Below are 16,717 nucleotides of genomic sequence, written 5' to 3' on the forward strand. Positions count from 1 at the left end.
TACCTATAATCATATAAAATAACTAGTTTACAATAATGTGTGCCTATAATCATATAAAATAACTAGTTTACAATAATGTGTACCTATAATCATATAAAATAACTAGTTTACAATAATGTGTACCTATAATCATATAAAATAACTAGTTTACAATAATGTGTGCCTATAATCATATACAATAACTAGTTTACGATAATGTGTACCTATAATCATATAAAATAACTAGTTTACAATAATGTGTGCCTATAATCATATAAAATAACTAGTTTACGATAATGTGTGCCTATAATCATATACAATAACTAGTTTACGATAATGTGTACCTATAATCATATAAAATAACTAGTTTACAATAATGTGTACCTATAATCATATAAAATAACTAGTTTACGATAATGTGTACCTATAATCATATAAAATAACTAGTTTACAATAATGTGTACCTATAATCATATAAAATAACTAGTTTACAATAATGTGTACCTATAATCATATAAAATAACTAGTTTACGATAATGTGTACCTATAATCATATAAAATAACTAGTTTACAATAATGTGTACCTATAATCATATAAAATAACTAGTTTACAATAATGTGTGCCTATAATCATATACAATAACTAGTTTACAATAATGTGTACCTATAATCATATAAAATAACTAGTTTACAATAATGTGTGCCTATAATCATATAAAATAACTAGTTTACAATAATGTGTACCTATAATCATATAAAATAACTAGTTTACAATAATGTGTGCCTATAATCATATACAATAACTAGTTTACAATAATGTGTGCCTATAATCATATAAAATAACTAGTTTACAATAATGTGTACCTATAATCATATAAAATAACTAGTTTACGATAATGTGTGCCTATAATCATATAAAATAACTAGTTTACAATAATGTGTACCTATAATCATATAAAATAACTAGTTTACAATAATGTGTGCCTATAATCATATACAATAACTAGTTTACAATAATGTGTGCCTATAATCATATAAAATAACTAGTTTACAATAATGTGTACCTATAATCATATAAAATAACTAGTTTACAATAATGTGTACCTATAATCATATAAAATAACTAGTTTACAATAATGTGTGCCTATAATCATATAAAATAACTAGTTTACAATAATGTGTGTCTATAATCATATAAAATAACTAGTTTACAATAATGTGTGCCTATAATCATATAAAATAACTAGTTTACAATAATGTGTGCCTATAATCATATAAAATAACTAGTTTACAATAATGTGTACCTATAATCATATAAAATAACTAGTTTACAATAATGTGTGCCTATAATCATATAAAATAACTAGTTTACAATAATGTGTGCCTATAATCATATACAATAACTAGTTTACAATAATGTGTGCCTATAATCATATAAAATAACTAGTTTACAATAATGTGTACCTATAATCATATAAAATAACTAGTTTACAATAATGTGTACCTATAATCATATAAAATAACTAGTTTACAATAATGTGTGCCTATAATCATATACAATAACTAGTTTACAATAATGTGTACCTATAATCATATAAAATAACTAGTTTACGATAATGTGTGCCTATAATCATATAAAATAACTAGTTTACAATAATGTGTGCCTATAATCATATACAATAACTAGTTTACAATAATGTGTACCTATAATCATATAAAATAACTAGTTTACAATAATGTGTGCCTATAATCATATACAATAACTAGTTTACAATAATGTGTACCTATAATCATATAAAATAACTAGTTTACGATAATGTGTACCTATAATCATATAAAATAACTAGTTTACAATAATGTGTACCTATAATCATATAAAATAACTAGTTTACGATAATGTGTGCCTATAATCATATAAAATAACTAGTTTACAATAATGTGTACCTATAATCATATAAAATAACTAGTTTACAATAATGTGTACCTATAATCATATAAAATAACTAGTTTACAAAAATGTGTACCTATAATCATATAAAATAACTAGTTTACAATAATGTGTACCTATAATCATATAAAATAACTAGTTTACAATAATGTGTACCTATAATCATATAAAATAACTAGTTTACGATAATGTGTACCTATAATCATATAAAATAACTAGTTTACAATAATGTGTACCTAGAATCATATAAAATAACTAGTTTACAATAATGTGTACCTATAATCATATAAAATAACTAGTTTACAATAATGTGTGCCTATAATCATATAAAATAACTAGTTTATAATAATGTGTGCCTATAATCATATAAAATAACTAGTTTACAATAATGTGTACCTATAATCATATAAAATAACTAGTTTACAATAATGTGTACCTATAATCATATAAAATAACTAGTTTACAATAATGTGTGCCTATAATCATATAAAATAACTAGTTTACAATAATGTGTACCTATAATCATATAAAATAACTAGTTTACAATAATGTGTACCTATAATCATATAAAATAACTAGTTTACAATAATGTGTACCTATAATCATATAAAATAACTAGTTTACAATAATGTGTACCTATAATCATATAAAATAACTAGTTTACAATAATGTGTACCTATAATCATATAAAATAACTAGTTTACAATAATGTGTACCTATAATCATATAAAATAACTAGTTTACGATAATGTGTGCCTATAATCATATAAAATAACTAGTTTACAATAATGTGTACCTATAATCATATAAAATAACTAGTTTACAATAATGTGTACCTATAATCATATAAAATAACTAGTTTACAATAATGTGTACCTATAATCATATAAAATAACTAGTTTACAATAATGTGTACCTATAATCATATAAAATAACTAGTTTACAATAATGTGTACCTATAATCATATAAAATAACTAGTTTACAATAATGTGTACCTATAATCATATAAAATAACTAGTTTACGATAATGTGTGCCTATAATCATATAAAATAACTAGTTTACAATAATGTGTACCTATAATCATATAAAATAACTAGTTTACAATAATGTGTACCTATAATCATATACAATAACTAGTTTAAAATAATGTGTGCCTATAATCACATACAATAACTAGTTTACAATAATGTGTACCTATAATCACATACAATAACTAGTTTACAATAATGTGTGCCTATAATCATATACAATAACTAGTTTACAATAATGTGTGCCTATAATCATATACAATAACTAGTTTACAATAATGTGTGCCTATAATCATATAAAATAACTAGTTTACAATAATGTGTACCTATAATCATATAAAATAACTAGTTTACAATAATGTGTACCTATAATCATATACAATAACTAGTTTACAATAATGTGTACCTATAATCACATACAATAACTAGTTTACAATAATGTGTGCCTATAATCACATACAATAACTAGTTTACAATAATGTGTGCCTATAATCATATAAAATAACTAGTTTACAATAATGTGTGCCTATAATCATATACAATATCTAGTTTACAATAATGTGTACCTATAATCATATAAAATAACTAGTTTACAATAATGTGTACCTATAATCATATACAATAACTAGTTTACAATAATGTGTACCTATAATCACATACAATAACTAGTTTACAATAATGTGTGCCTATAATCACATACAATAACTAGTTTACAATAATGTGTGCCTATAATCATATAAAATAACTAGTTTACAATAATGTGTGCCTATAATCATATACAATAACTAGTTTACAATAATGTGTACCTATAATCATATAAAATAACTAGTTTACAATAATGTGTACCTATAATCATATACAATAACTAGTTTACAATAATGTGTACCTATAATCACATACAATAACTAGTTTACAATAATGTGTGCCTATAATCACATACAATAACTAGTTTACAATAATGTGTGCCAATAATCATATAAAATAACTAGTTTACAATAATGTGTGCCTATAATTATATAAAATAACTAGTTTACAATAATGTGTACCTATAATCATATAAAATAACTAGTTTACAATAATGTGTACCTATAATCATATAAAATAACTAGTTTACAATAATGTGTACCTATAATCATATAAAATAACTAGTTTACAATAATGTGTACCTATAATCATATAAAATAACTAGTTTACAATAATGTGTACCTATAATCATATAAAATAACTAGTTTATAATAATGTGTACCTATAATCATATAAAATAACTAGTTTACAATAATGTGTGCCTATAATCATATAAAATAACTAGTTTACAATAATGTGTACCTATAATCATATAAAATAACTAGTTTACAATAATGTGTACCTATAATCATATAAAATAACTAGTTTACAATAATGTGTACCTATAATCATATAAAATAACTAGTTTACGATAATGTGTACCTATAATCATATAAAATAACTAGTTTACAATAATGTGTACCTATAATCATATAAAATAACTAGTTTACAATAATGTGTACCTATAATCATATAAAATAACTAGTTTACAATAATGTGTACCTATAATCATATAAAATAACTAGTTTACAATAATGTGTGCCTATAATTATATACAATAACTAGTTTACAATAATGTGTGCCTATAATCATATAAAATAACTAGTTTACAATAATGTGTACCTATAATCATATAAAATAACTAGTTTACAATAATGTGTACCTATAATCATATAAAATAACTAGTTTACGAGAATGTGTACCTATAATCATATAAAATAACTAGTTTACGATAATGTGTGCCTATAATCATATAAAATAACTAGTTTACAATAATGTGTACCTATAATCATATAAAATAACTAGTTTACGATAATGTGTACCTATAATCATATAAAATAACTAGTTTACGATAATGTGTGCCTATAATCATATAAAATAACTAGTTTACAATAATGTGTACCTATAATCATATAAAATAACTAGTTTACGATAATGTGTACCTATAATCATATACAATAACTAGTTTACAATAATGTGTGCCTATAATCATATAAAATAACTAGTTTACAATAATGTGTACCTATAATCATATAAAATAACTAGTTTACAATAATGTGTACCTATAATCATATAAAATAACTAGTTTACGATAATGTGTGCCTATAATCATATAAAATAACTAGTTTACAATAATGTGTACCTATAATCATATAAAATAACTAGTTTATAATAATGTGTGCCTATAATCATATACAATAACTAGTTTACAATAATGTGTGCCTATAATCATATAAAATAACTAGTTTACGATAATGTTTGCCTATAATCATATAAAATAACTAGTTTACAATAATGTGTACCTATAATCATATAAAATAACTAGTTTATAATAATGTGTGCCTATAATCATATAAAATAACTAGTTTACAATAATGTGTACCTATAATCACATACAATAACTAGTTTACAATAATGTGTGCCTATAATCATATACAATAACTAGTTTACAATAATGTGTGCCTATAATCATATAAAATAACTAGTTTACAATAATGTGTGCCTATTATAATATACAATAACTAGTTTACAATAATGTGTGCCTATAATCATGTACAATAACTAGTTTACAATAATGTGTGCCTATAATCATATAAAATAACTAGTTTACAATAATGTGTGCCTATAATCATATAAAATAACTAGTTTACAATAATGTGTGCCTATAATCACATACAATAACTAGTTTACAATAATGTGTGCCTATAATCATATACAATAACTAGTTTACAATAATGTGTGCCTATAAACATATAAAATAACTAGTTTACAATAATGTGTGCCTATAATCATATAAAATAACTAGTTTACAATAATGTGTGTCTATAATCATATAAAATAACTAGTTTACAATAATGTGTGCCTATAAACATATAAAATAACTAGTTTACAATAATGTGTGCCTATAATCATATAAAATAACTAGTTTACAATAATGTGTGTCTATAATCATATAAAATAACTAGTTTACAATAATGTGTGCCTATAAACATATAAAATAACTAGTTTATAATAATGTGTGCCTATAATCATATAAAATAACTAGTTTACAATAATGTGTGCCTATAATCATATACAATAACTAGTTTACAATAATGTGTGCCTATAATCATATATGATAACTAGTTTACAATAATGTGTGCCTATAATCATATAAAATAACTAGTTTATAATAATGTGTGCCTATAATCATATACAATAACTAGTTTACAATAATGTGTGCCTATAATCATATAAAATAACTAGTTTATAATAATGTGTGCCTATAATCATATACAATAACTAGTTTACAATAATGTGTGCCTATAATCATATAAAATAACTAGTTTATAATAATGTGTGCCTATAATCATATAAAATAACTAGTTTACAATAATGTGTGCCTATAATCATATACAATAACTAGTTTACAATAATGTGTGCCTATAATCACAGTTTATAATATGGGTTCCTTGAATCATTGTTCTCATCTTTCAAAACGTTTCGTCCAAAAACCCCGACAATCTTCAGGTATATCTATGAATTTCAGAATTTTTCTGTTGAATTCTGAAATCTGTACGGAATTTTTAATGGAAGCATTTATTTAATTCACAGGACGTGTAGCTTTCTCTCATTCCATCATCTTTGGTTGGAAAGAAGTCTTCAATAACTTTAATTGTATTCTTAGTATCGCTTGCACTGAGAATTGAGCCTTCAACGTCCACAAGATTGTCACTAAAATATGATTTTTGCTTTAGCACTTTATTTATTGCATCAGTGAAAATGTTATGATAGCGTCCAAGGTGAGAACAATAGTCCGAATAATCCAAATTATCACCCCTCATCTAAAAAATTTAGAAACCATAATAATTTATATTATGTTTTATATTTTAATATTAAACAACCCAAAAAGAGTTGCAACGCCATAAAAACAGATAAAAACAAACTTTGTATATTAAATGATATTGCCTACATTTATCTTCCTCTCTTTCTCTCTTTCTATCTTTCTATCTTTCCCTGGTAATGGCGTTAATGTGGAACCAATATATGTTAGTATCTTCTTTCTATATTATTATTAATATAATTATTATCTTCCAGCTGGAGATTGGTACCCTACTGAATGGCAGACATTCATCCACTATCTCAAACATTCTAACTTAGGGATTTTCCCAAGATTCTAACTGTTCCTTTAAGTGCAATTGTTTTGTATTTCTCTTGCACTCGTTTTACCGGGTATATTTGCCAGGTAGTTTTTGAAATTCTTTTTTATGTATCCAGTTGCTCTATAATTACTAGAATGATGGAAATCTTCCTAAGATTCCAATTTCTTTTCATCTCGTATATAAAAAATTTCTTTTTCAACTGTGTTTAACCCATCATCACTGAGTACATGACTTCTATGTAGGTTGCTTATTTCTCTGTCTTGTTACATATCACTATGTTAGACTAAGTAGCACCATTTTTTGTAGATACGCAACTGTACGGATTGCATAATGGCTGGTGTAGGACTTATTTCCAACTGTTCTTTCTGGTTGATGTATCCATAACTTGCTGCTACGTTCGATATTCAACTTTTTACACATGCTCCAGTGCAGACATTAACACATTACATTGTGTCGCATTGTATAGTAACTGTTCCCCAGCGAAACCTTACATCTGAATGTCAGATAGCTCATATACTTCTGTGTGACAGAACCATCATTTTTGTCATTGTTGAGACCACTCATCTCGTTAAAACCATTAGTCATCAAGCATTATAATCCTCTACTGATTACAATGGATCAATCCTCTTTATAACCAATTTATATTAGTATTATAATAATTGGATGTACGCAGATAAATTAATACTTATTTTGTCATACATAAATTGAAATCCTCAAATCAAAATTGTTGATGAAGCTCAACTAAAACAAGAGAAATACAGATTATTTCAAAAGTCTTATGCGCATTTCAAGTCCTAAAATCTGCGTTACTATTAATGGTAGTAATGTTATGTAGTATTTGTAACTGCAATATACATAATTCCAGCTGTGATACTAGGGCTAATTTTCTGAATAGATGCAACACTCTGCGCCTGACCTTAATGACTACAATCCCTATAACTGGGAGGGAAAAACCTAATAGCTAGCTACGAAATCTTATACATTTTACCTCCAAGACGATTGCGTTTGTCTTACCTGCATGCATAAAAAAAAAAAAAAAAAAAAAAATTCCTCCCTTCTTCAGACTAAACCTTACCTGTAACTCAAAAATCCTAATGGAAATCCATCTGTAAATAAATAACCCCTCTTCTCTTGAACGCTAACAATCTACTCCTTCCAACCTATCCGCCACGAAACTCCCACATTGCTCCGCATCTGTAGTTGAATCGCTAACTTCCAGCCCCTAATCCCTCACATGCAAACTGTTTTAATAACCATCACTAAACATCTATACATTTCTACCTCTAAGGCATGCATTACAGCTCATTCCTATCCAGTAAGGGACTTAACAGCCTATGCACACAAAGGCAGGTACTTAACAGCCAAAGTACCCAGAAACAAAGCGATATGCACTACACAACTGTCTCGAGGTTTGCAACGATTAATTACGTTATTGAAACGACACTCCTTGTTATGCAAAACGCCCCACGACTCTTACTAAAAAATACCTACAACTTCAACTCTATTCGCACCTACTGGAAACCTGCCCATATATATCTATTCACCTAATTACGCATGACTCAATACTTTCTGTCTTATCCATGCTATATTGCACTTACATCTTAACCCTCCTATCATCTAAAATAGCTCGGGCACAACTCGTAGCTCAATTCTTAATACCTACTCATACTGTAACACTATACTAGACCTAAGCTAACATTAATAAAATAAAAAAAGGGTACGACTAAAATCACATTATCTCCTCCCTAACAAGCCCTCTTACAAACATAGACGCTTACACTGCATGAACTTCACCCACCCCCTTTATCCATTAACAAGTAAATAGCATGTCCCTAAATCACTTTGAGGAGTGTAACTAATCAGTAGATATAATCCCCCACAAACTAACCCAGTAACACTAACAACGCGGGGTCGCAGAAATACCTGGATTAGAACCTAGGCGCGGAGAAAACCCTCTCAGGGCTGACGGACCCAGTAGGTCTTCCCAGATCATCCGTCTAGGAGAAGGAAAACTCTGAAACTAAACCAAAGGGGAGAGAGGCCTCTTCAGTCTTGGATGACAACCTTCCTAGAGCTGGTGACTCAAACAAATTCACCGGTTTGCAAACCTAAATTGCTTAAGGAGTAGGTAGGCTCTGTCTATCGCCCGGCTTCCATACTCCTTCTTTGCCTATTAGTCAAGCGCAGAGACACTATCTCAGTGATTCGACAGAAACACCCAGCGGTAGATCTTGTTTCCTGGCTAGGGCAATGAACGCCGTTCGTCCCCATTCCCAGCACGCCCCACCCCTAAAACTGAACATTTGGGAGTGCTTGAGTATAAGATATGCCTGAGCGGTTAGATTGGGTTGACCTTCTTCTAAAGGGTTGAGGGTACCGGATTGACAGTTCCTGGCTGCTGTTCCCGACTGGTAGTACAGGTACCCTAACTCTTTGGTAGCGCTTAGAGCGGCTGCTCCATCAACAGTTGAATAATATCGGGTTGTTTGCAGTGGCATGACGCGCATGGAAAGGGACCCTGCACTCATCCCCGGTGGGCTTTCCTGAGGCCACAATCCTAATTGGAGAAAGGTCAGCTGATGGTCTACTTGTGATGCATATCTGAAGCTCCGCATAACCTCTTGTTTAGCTCCCCCTTACCGAAACTCTTAAAAATAAATATGACGACAGTACAATCTAAAAATAAGCTTAAACCAGGATTAGGGACAAACAAATCCAACTTGCCTCCTCCCTTGAGGCTCTCATTCACAAATATCCGTGGGCTTAGAACTAACTTAGCTGATGTTGAAGCATTTCTCTTAACAAATACCCCGGATATCTTAGCACTAAGTGAGACTAACCTACACTCCTCCATTCCCTCTAACCACTTTAACATGCCTGGATATCTCCCACTCTGCCGTAAGGACTCTGACAGACATATGCACGGACTTGGAGTTTACATTCGTAATACCCTTCCCTTGACTAGAGAAACAAACCTAGAAACAGATGATCAAGCCTTTATGTGCTTTAGACTAAACGTGCAACACAGTATTAGCTACTATTATTTTCTCTACCGATCTCCCTCGACTCAGGACTGCTCCATAATAAACAAAGTATCTGACAGCATAGACACGGCACTGTCCCTCGACACTAGCGCACAAATACATGTGTTTGGTGACTTTAATGTCCACCACAAAAACTGGCTTGGATTCTCTACTCACACAGATGCAGCGGGCAGCACAACCCATAGCTTCGCTATATCTCACTCCCTATCACAAATTGTTACGTTTCCAACCCGTTTCCCTGACCAGGAAGAACAACACGCATCACTTCTAGATCTGTTTTTGACCACAGTTCCCGATGACTGCATAGCGAAGGCCCACAGCCCACTCGGGAACGCTGACCATGCAGTGATAATGGTTGAAATCGCCCTAAACTCTAGACCCAAAACTGAAGAGCCAGTGCTCAAAACAACGAGATATTATAAAAAGGCTGACTGGGAAGCCATCAGGGAACTAATTAGAGATGCTCCATGGAAAAATATTTTCTTTCTCCCTGCTGAACAATGTGCAAACGAGACCACTGACTGGTTCAAAACTGCAATCGAAGCGCATGTTCCCATGCGGAAATTTTATAGTAAGCCCCACTCTCCCCAATGGTTTACGTCGACTTGTGCAACTGCCATTACTCAAAAGCAGCATGCATACCGTAGGTTTAACCGACATAAGTCCAGTTCAAACAGACTGAAGTATATAGAAGCTAGAAATAACGTTAAGAAAGAAATAGCGACAGCTAAGAGAGAATTTACGGAAACCACTAAAAAGCGCATCGAAGCACAAAAACTAGGAACTCGAGACTTCTGGAAAATCTACAACAGTGTAGTAAATAATGGGCAATCAACAATTCCCCCACTAACCAACAATCACGAGGTTGTCTCCTCAGCAACCGACAAGGCTAACATGCTTGCCAGTCGGTTTGCCTCAAACTCCACACTGGACCCTTCCAACCACCCCCTACCTGACTTTCCTATGCGGACAGACGCCACACTAGACGATCTGAAAACCACCCCTGCTCAGGTGCATGCTATCATAAAAAACCTTGACACCTCAAAGGCATGTGGACCCGATCTTATCCCAGCTGTGCTATTAAAAAAGTGCTCAGCCGAAGTAGCTCCAGTTCTTTCCAAACTCTACAACAAATGTCTTAATGAAGCTTGCTTTCCGGGCTGTTGGAAAACTGCTTCTGTTGTACCAGTATTCAAGAATTCTGGCGAAAGGACAGACCCATCAAATTATCGCCCCATTAGCCTCCTCCCACTTTTTGCCAAAATATTTGAGACCATAATTAACCATGCTCTAGTCCATCATCTTACAGATGCTAAACTACTGACTGACAAACAATATGGATTTAGACAAGCCCGTTCCACAGCAGACATCCTCACCGTGATCTCTGAACGTATATACCAATCACTGGACAAAGCGGGGGAAGGCAGAGCGGTAGCTCTAGATATATCTAAGGCTTTTGACAGGGTATGGCATGAGGGTCTCCTCAGTAAAATCAGATCATACGGTATCACTGGTAGAATACTTAACATAATTAAATCCTTCTTAGATAAGAGAAAAATCCAGGTAGTCCTCGACCGTCGCACATCTAAACAATATGATATAAATGCGGGAGTGCCCCAGGGTTCTATCCTTGGACCTCTATTGTTCCTGATATTCATAAATGACCTCCCCGACAACATTGCCTCTGAGATGGGTATATATGCTGATGACACTACACTCTATGGCAGACACGACAGGAAGACGAATGAACGCATTTCTAAAGAAATGGCAGAAACACTAGAGGAAGACCTCCAATCTGTAGTGGAATGGGGACAAAAGTGGTTGGCCGCGTTCAACGCTGCCAAGACTAAACTAGTTTAATTCAATAATTACAAGAAACCCTCTCTACCACCAATAGCAATGGCCAACGACTCTTTATCTGAGAGTCCATCTTTCAAACTCCTTGGCCTAACGTTCACAGGAAACATGAGTTGGAACAATTACATTGAAGGCATTGCCAGGGCCGCTGCAAGAAAGGTAGGCTCTCTCTACCGTGCTAGAAAACTACTAACACCCGAAAGTATCCTGTACCTCTATAAGGCCACCATTCGCCCATGTATGGAGTATTGCTGCCACATCTGGGCTGGTGCATCTGCTACTAGTCTCTCGCTCCTTGACAAGGTTCAAAAGAGAGTCGCAAACCTGATAGGCCCTGAACTGGCATCTAAGCTTCAGCCTCTGTCCCATCGACGAAATGTTGCATCCCTCTGCCTTTTCTACAAGTATTTTAGTGGTGAATGCTCTGATGAACTGCAATCACTTGTGCCCCCACGACGCGAGCACCCTCGACAAACCCGACAGGCTACTAGATCCCACCCACACACTGTAGAGGTCCCTAGATATAAAAGATCTTTTTACTCCAATAGTTTCTTCCCCAGAACCGCAAGACTCTGGAATTCCATTCCAGGTCCCTGCTTCCCCAACAGTACTGACGTGCAGAAGTTCAAGTGTAACGTGAACCGACACCTTGCTGCCCAAATCCCTACATAGTACCCCAGTAGTTGTTGCCCCTGATAGTAGCCCCCTACACCAAAGTGGCAATTTGCCTTGTTTGGGGTGAAAATGTAATAAAAAAAAAAAAAAGTAGTTGAACACAGATAAGTATTTGTTAGTTATTTATCTGTCTATCGATCTATCTATTTATCTGTGTATTAAGGATTTATCACTCGATTTAGTTATCTATCTATTTCTGTATCTATCCATCTCGATCTATCTAACTGTAGAGATAATCAAGCGATGGATACGAAGAATGTTAATAAATACTGCCACAATATAATAAAATCATATCATAGACAAGTTTGCCGGAAACATCTGATCAGTTGACGAAAATACGTGTATATTACGTGGTTCTAGTTAGCTGAGAAGAATAATTTAAGTTGGAATTTGGACGTTGAGCAAGGCGGACGGTTTAACAGGTCGTCCTCCCACCCTTAATCGGGGAAGGAGCTTACGTCTTAGAATGGAGACCTAGAATTAACCACTCAAGCAAATATATTCACTTTCCATTCTTCTGCAATCGACACCTGGAAAATGAATTAAAACTATATGAAATACAATCAGCGTTCTTGGAAGTGAACGCATATTCGTCCAAACAGGTTCCAGTTTCCCTTCTAAGAACAAGATGAATTCCAAGTGGACCAGGATCAACGACGCATGAAAGTATATGTATCACACACACACACACACACATACACACGCACAAACACACACACACACACACGCACGCACACACACACACCTGCGTATGAACATTTAGACGATCATATCATTGGAACATAAATAGACAGCAGCAACATAACATAGGGTTCAGATAGTGAAGAAGCACCATAGACATTTAGTGACATGAATACACACATCAGGATTAACCTTTCTTCACAAGTACACATCACTGTATGGTGATATAGTACCCCGTTACACAACAGTAAGATGCCATTTTAAAGTTATTGATTTTTTTTTCATTTCTTTTCGGACCCAATATTGGCCTGAAAAGGCGTTTTGTGTGCTTGAATTTGCAAAAACTGAATCATGGACACTTATTCAACTTGCCTCCCAGATCTCGAGGTCTCACGCCTTGCGACTTTTTGTGGGAATTTGTGAAAGGACTGGTCTTTGTGCCTGCCATTTCAAGAGATGTGAATGAACTGAAGGCCCGAATAACAGAAGCTGTTGCAACCATTAACAACGCAATGCTGGGACGTGTTTGGCAAGAATAAGACTATCGGCTTCAGGTGAATCATGGGACTAATTATGCTCACATAGAACATCTTTGAAAATTTCCATGCAAAACTTTCAGAATGTACCAAGTTTTTTTTTTTATATCCTTGTTAGTTCTCGAGATATTCAATGTCAACACGTGCACAAGGCTTGTATATTGAAATGTTGGCCTGTCAAGCAGTATTAAATTATATTCCGTTTTGTAGCACTTTTATAAGTGCTCTCGGATGCACTCTCTGCCAGTGTCAGAGGTTAAATCAGTTGAAATTGGGAACAGGAAACCAGAAAACGGATGAGGAATTATGTCATTAAAGATGAGCGAAGGGATTGTCAAGTAATAGTCGCTTGGAAACCAATGGTAACGCCGACGGAATGTAAAATGGACATAAAAACAATGCAAGATCCTTCTATTGCCGCCTTCGTTGGATGAGCTAGATGTGGTTATGATAAAATAGCAGCTATTAAAAATAATAAAGTTACTTTGATTTATTTCAAGACTAGCCTGAGTGCCCGGCGTTGTCCGGATATTTTGAGATGTGTGTTGAGCAAAAAAAAAAAAAAAAAAAGAAGAAAAAAGTGGTAGTAGGCAGGCAGCCTCGAACCTGTAGCGCGAAGGAAGAAAAGAACAAAAAAAACAACCGTGGCGTCTTTGCTGTTGCGTTCATTGCAAAACCGGAAATGGCGAAGGTTTAAATTAAGGCTAGTCAATTAAAAAGAGGGGAATGACTTTCGAAAATATCGGCGAAAAAAGCGACCCCTTCCTTGTAGAAAAGTGCCCAGTTGAGGATAAAGAAATTAATGTGTTTAGCCAATTTTTTGATATTGGTCGTATTTCTTCCTCAAAATCTATTTTAAAGAGAGAAGAAAGTAGATCTTGGGTTCACTTCCCACAGCCTCGTAACTTTTGCTTCCCTTATTTTGTCATTTAGTCCTCACTTTCCATGAGCGATGTTTCTGACAATGGAGAAAGAATTGCTGTTTTCCAGGTCAGAATATTTTCCGTCTAACACTTGCTTTTTAGCAAATCTTTAGCCTTAAAGTAGTAGTTTTTAGCTTCTTACATGAATGCATTGTCTGGAGCGATTTCTATAAAAAACATGGATTTCAAATATGTAATGTAACTATCAATCTGGCCAATACTGGCCAATATTTGGATTGTCATTAATTTTACTCAAATATAGAAAAAATAAAGGAAAGAAAGTGCTGACAAAATTGATTTTCATAGTTGAACAAAAACTTACGTTTTCTCCTGGTAATCAACACTTTGTATCTTCGTGGTTATTCAACCTGTAAAAAAAAAAATTGAACAAATTATTTTTTTGCTGGCAATTATTTTTATTTACTTTTTCATTCGAATTCGCACACAAATTTTTAAAAATGTTCTCTAAATATAATTATTAGTGTCTCAAATTAAATTGGACCTGCATGCTTGAAAATTGTCTGGGAAGAAGAATGTGTTCTCCAACATTTCAACTAATAATACACGGTGAAAAATACCGCATGATTAGAAAAAGAGATATTTAGATTAATTTACAATAAAAAAACAACAACACGCACACACACACACACACACACACGCGCACACACACTCGCACACACACACATATATATATATATATATATATAGAGAGAGAGAGAGAAATAGAGGGGAGAAGGAGGAGGAGGAGGAAGAAAAAGAAGAAGAAGAAAAGAGAGTGATAGAGATTGAGTAGTGATTTTTCATTCAAACATTTATTCATAAAAATACAAACACTCGACAGGTTCTGTTGATGTTTTTTTAAATTTATCTAAATCTATTTTTTTTCTGATCATTCAGCATCATTAGTTGAAATATTGGAGTATACTTTTCTTCTTCCCAAACAATTTTCAAGAATGCAGGTCCAATCTAATTTGACACACACACACAGACATAGTCATTCACACACAGTACTACTGCGCTGTATCACAGCTCATCAGTGCGGCTAGATAGGCAACTACTTCAAGCCAGGATCGAAACCCGACCGCCCAAACGGCTATCAAGGCTTATGACCATCTATATTTTTATAAAGTAATAGGGTTCGTGTGTTTCTGTCTATGTGTACAGCTCTCCATCATCAACGAAATATAAAGGAGGTAAGAGGGTAGATCTCTCCTGGTAGAGAAACACTAGAACCCATTTTAGGATGTTTCTGTTATAGGAGACATAAGAATCTTTGCCTAATTTCTTTATATACTAGTCTACAAACCACCCCCATATCGAATGACTTATGCTCATTTGCATATCACATTATATTAAATCTCTTTAACTAATTACCTCGACCTTATTACATATTGGAAATATTCTAATCATTTCAACTGTACTATTTACAAAATCTATTTAACATTTAATTATTTAATATATTTTCATTTAATTTTATATTCGATTTATTTCACTTTACGTATATTATCAAAACAATTCATTGGCGAGCAAAGCTTTATGTTTTGGGATTGTATTGAAAATGTAATGGAAATTTCAATTTCGTTCCGTTTTAATCTTTTATATTTTACTTGCCAATATAATTGAAAGAATACAATTCAACTATCGTAATTTTATATAAATAAACAAAAACAAATATTTTAAAATAAAACTTTATTAAAAAATAAATAATTTTATTTTTAAATGAAAAAAATCAATTTAGTAAAATAATTGTATTAAACACCCCCAGCCTTGTCAGCAAACCTGTAAACCTATAAAAGTTAACATTTCGAATGTAAACAGTGATTTTTCGATTTTGTTAGC

General features: G+C 32.3%; 1 protein-coding gene across 9 annotated transcripts in view; it reads right to left on the bottom strand.

Annotated features, from left to right (window-relative positions):
• Positions 1-16,717, bottom strand: part of LOC145295825 (thrombospondin-1-like) — a 520,485-nt gene that overhangs the window by 288,288 nt on the left and 215,480 nt on the right. For all 9 annotated transcript variants that reach the window (XM_080141527.1, XM_080141529.1, XM_080141528.1 and 6 more), the window contains one exon: positions 15,201-15,246. The gene's annotated coding sequence lies outside the window, so the exon portion shown is untranslated. The remainder of the gene's footprint in view (positions 1-15,200; positions 15,247-16,717) is intronic.

Source organism: Euprymna scolopes, chromosome 16 (genome assembly GCF_053919585.1).
Source record: "Euprymna scolopes isolate OS-2025 chromosome 16, ASM5391958v1, whole genome shotgun sequence".
NCBI classification, from domain to species: Eukaryota; Metazoa; Mollusca; class Cephalopoda; order Sepiida; family Sepiolidae; genus Euprymna; species Euprymna scolopes.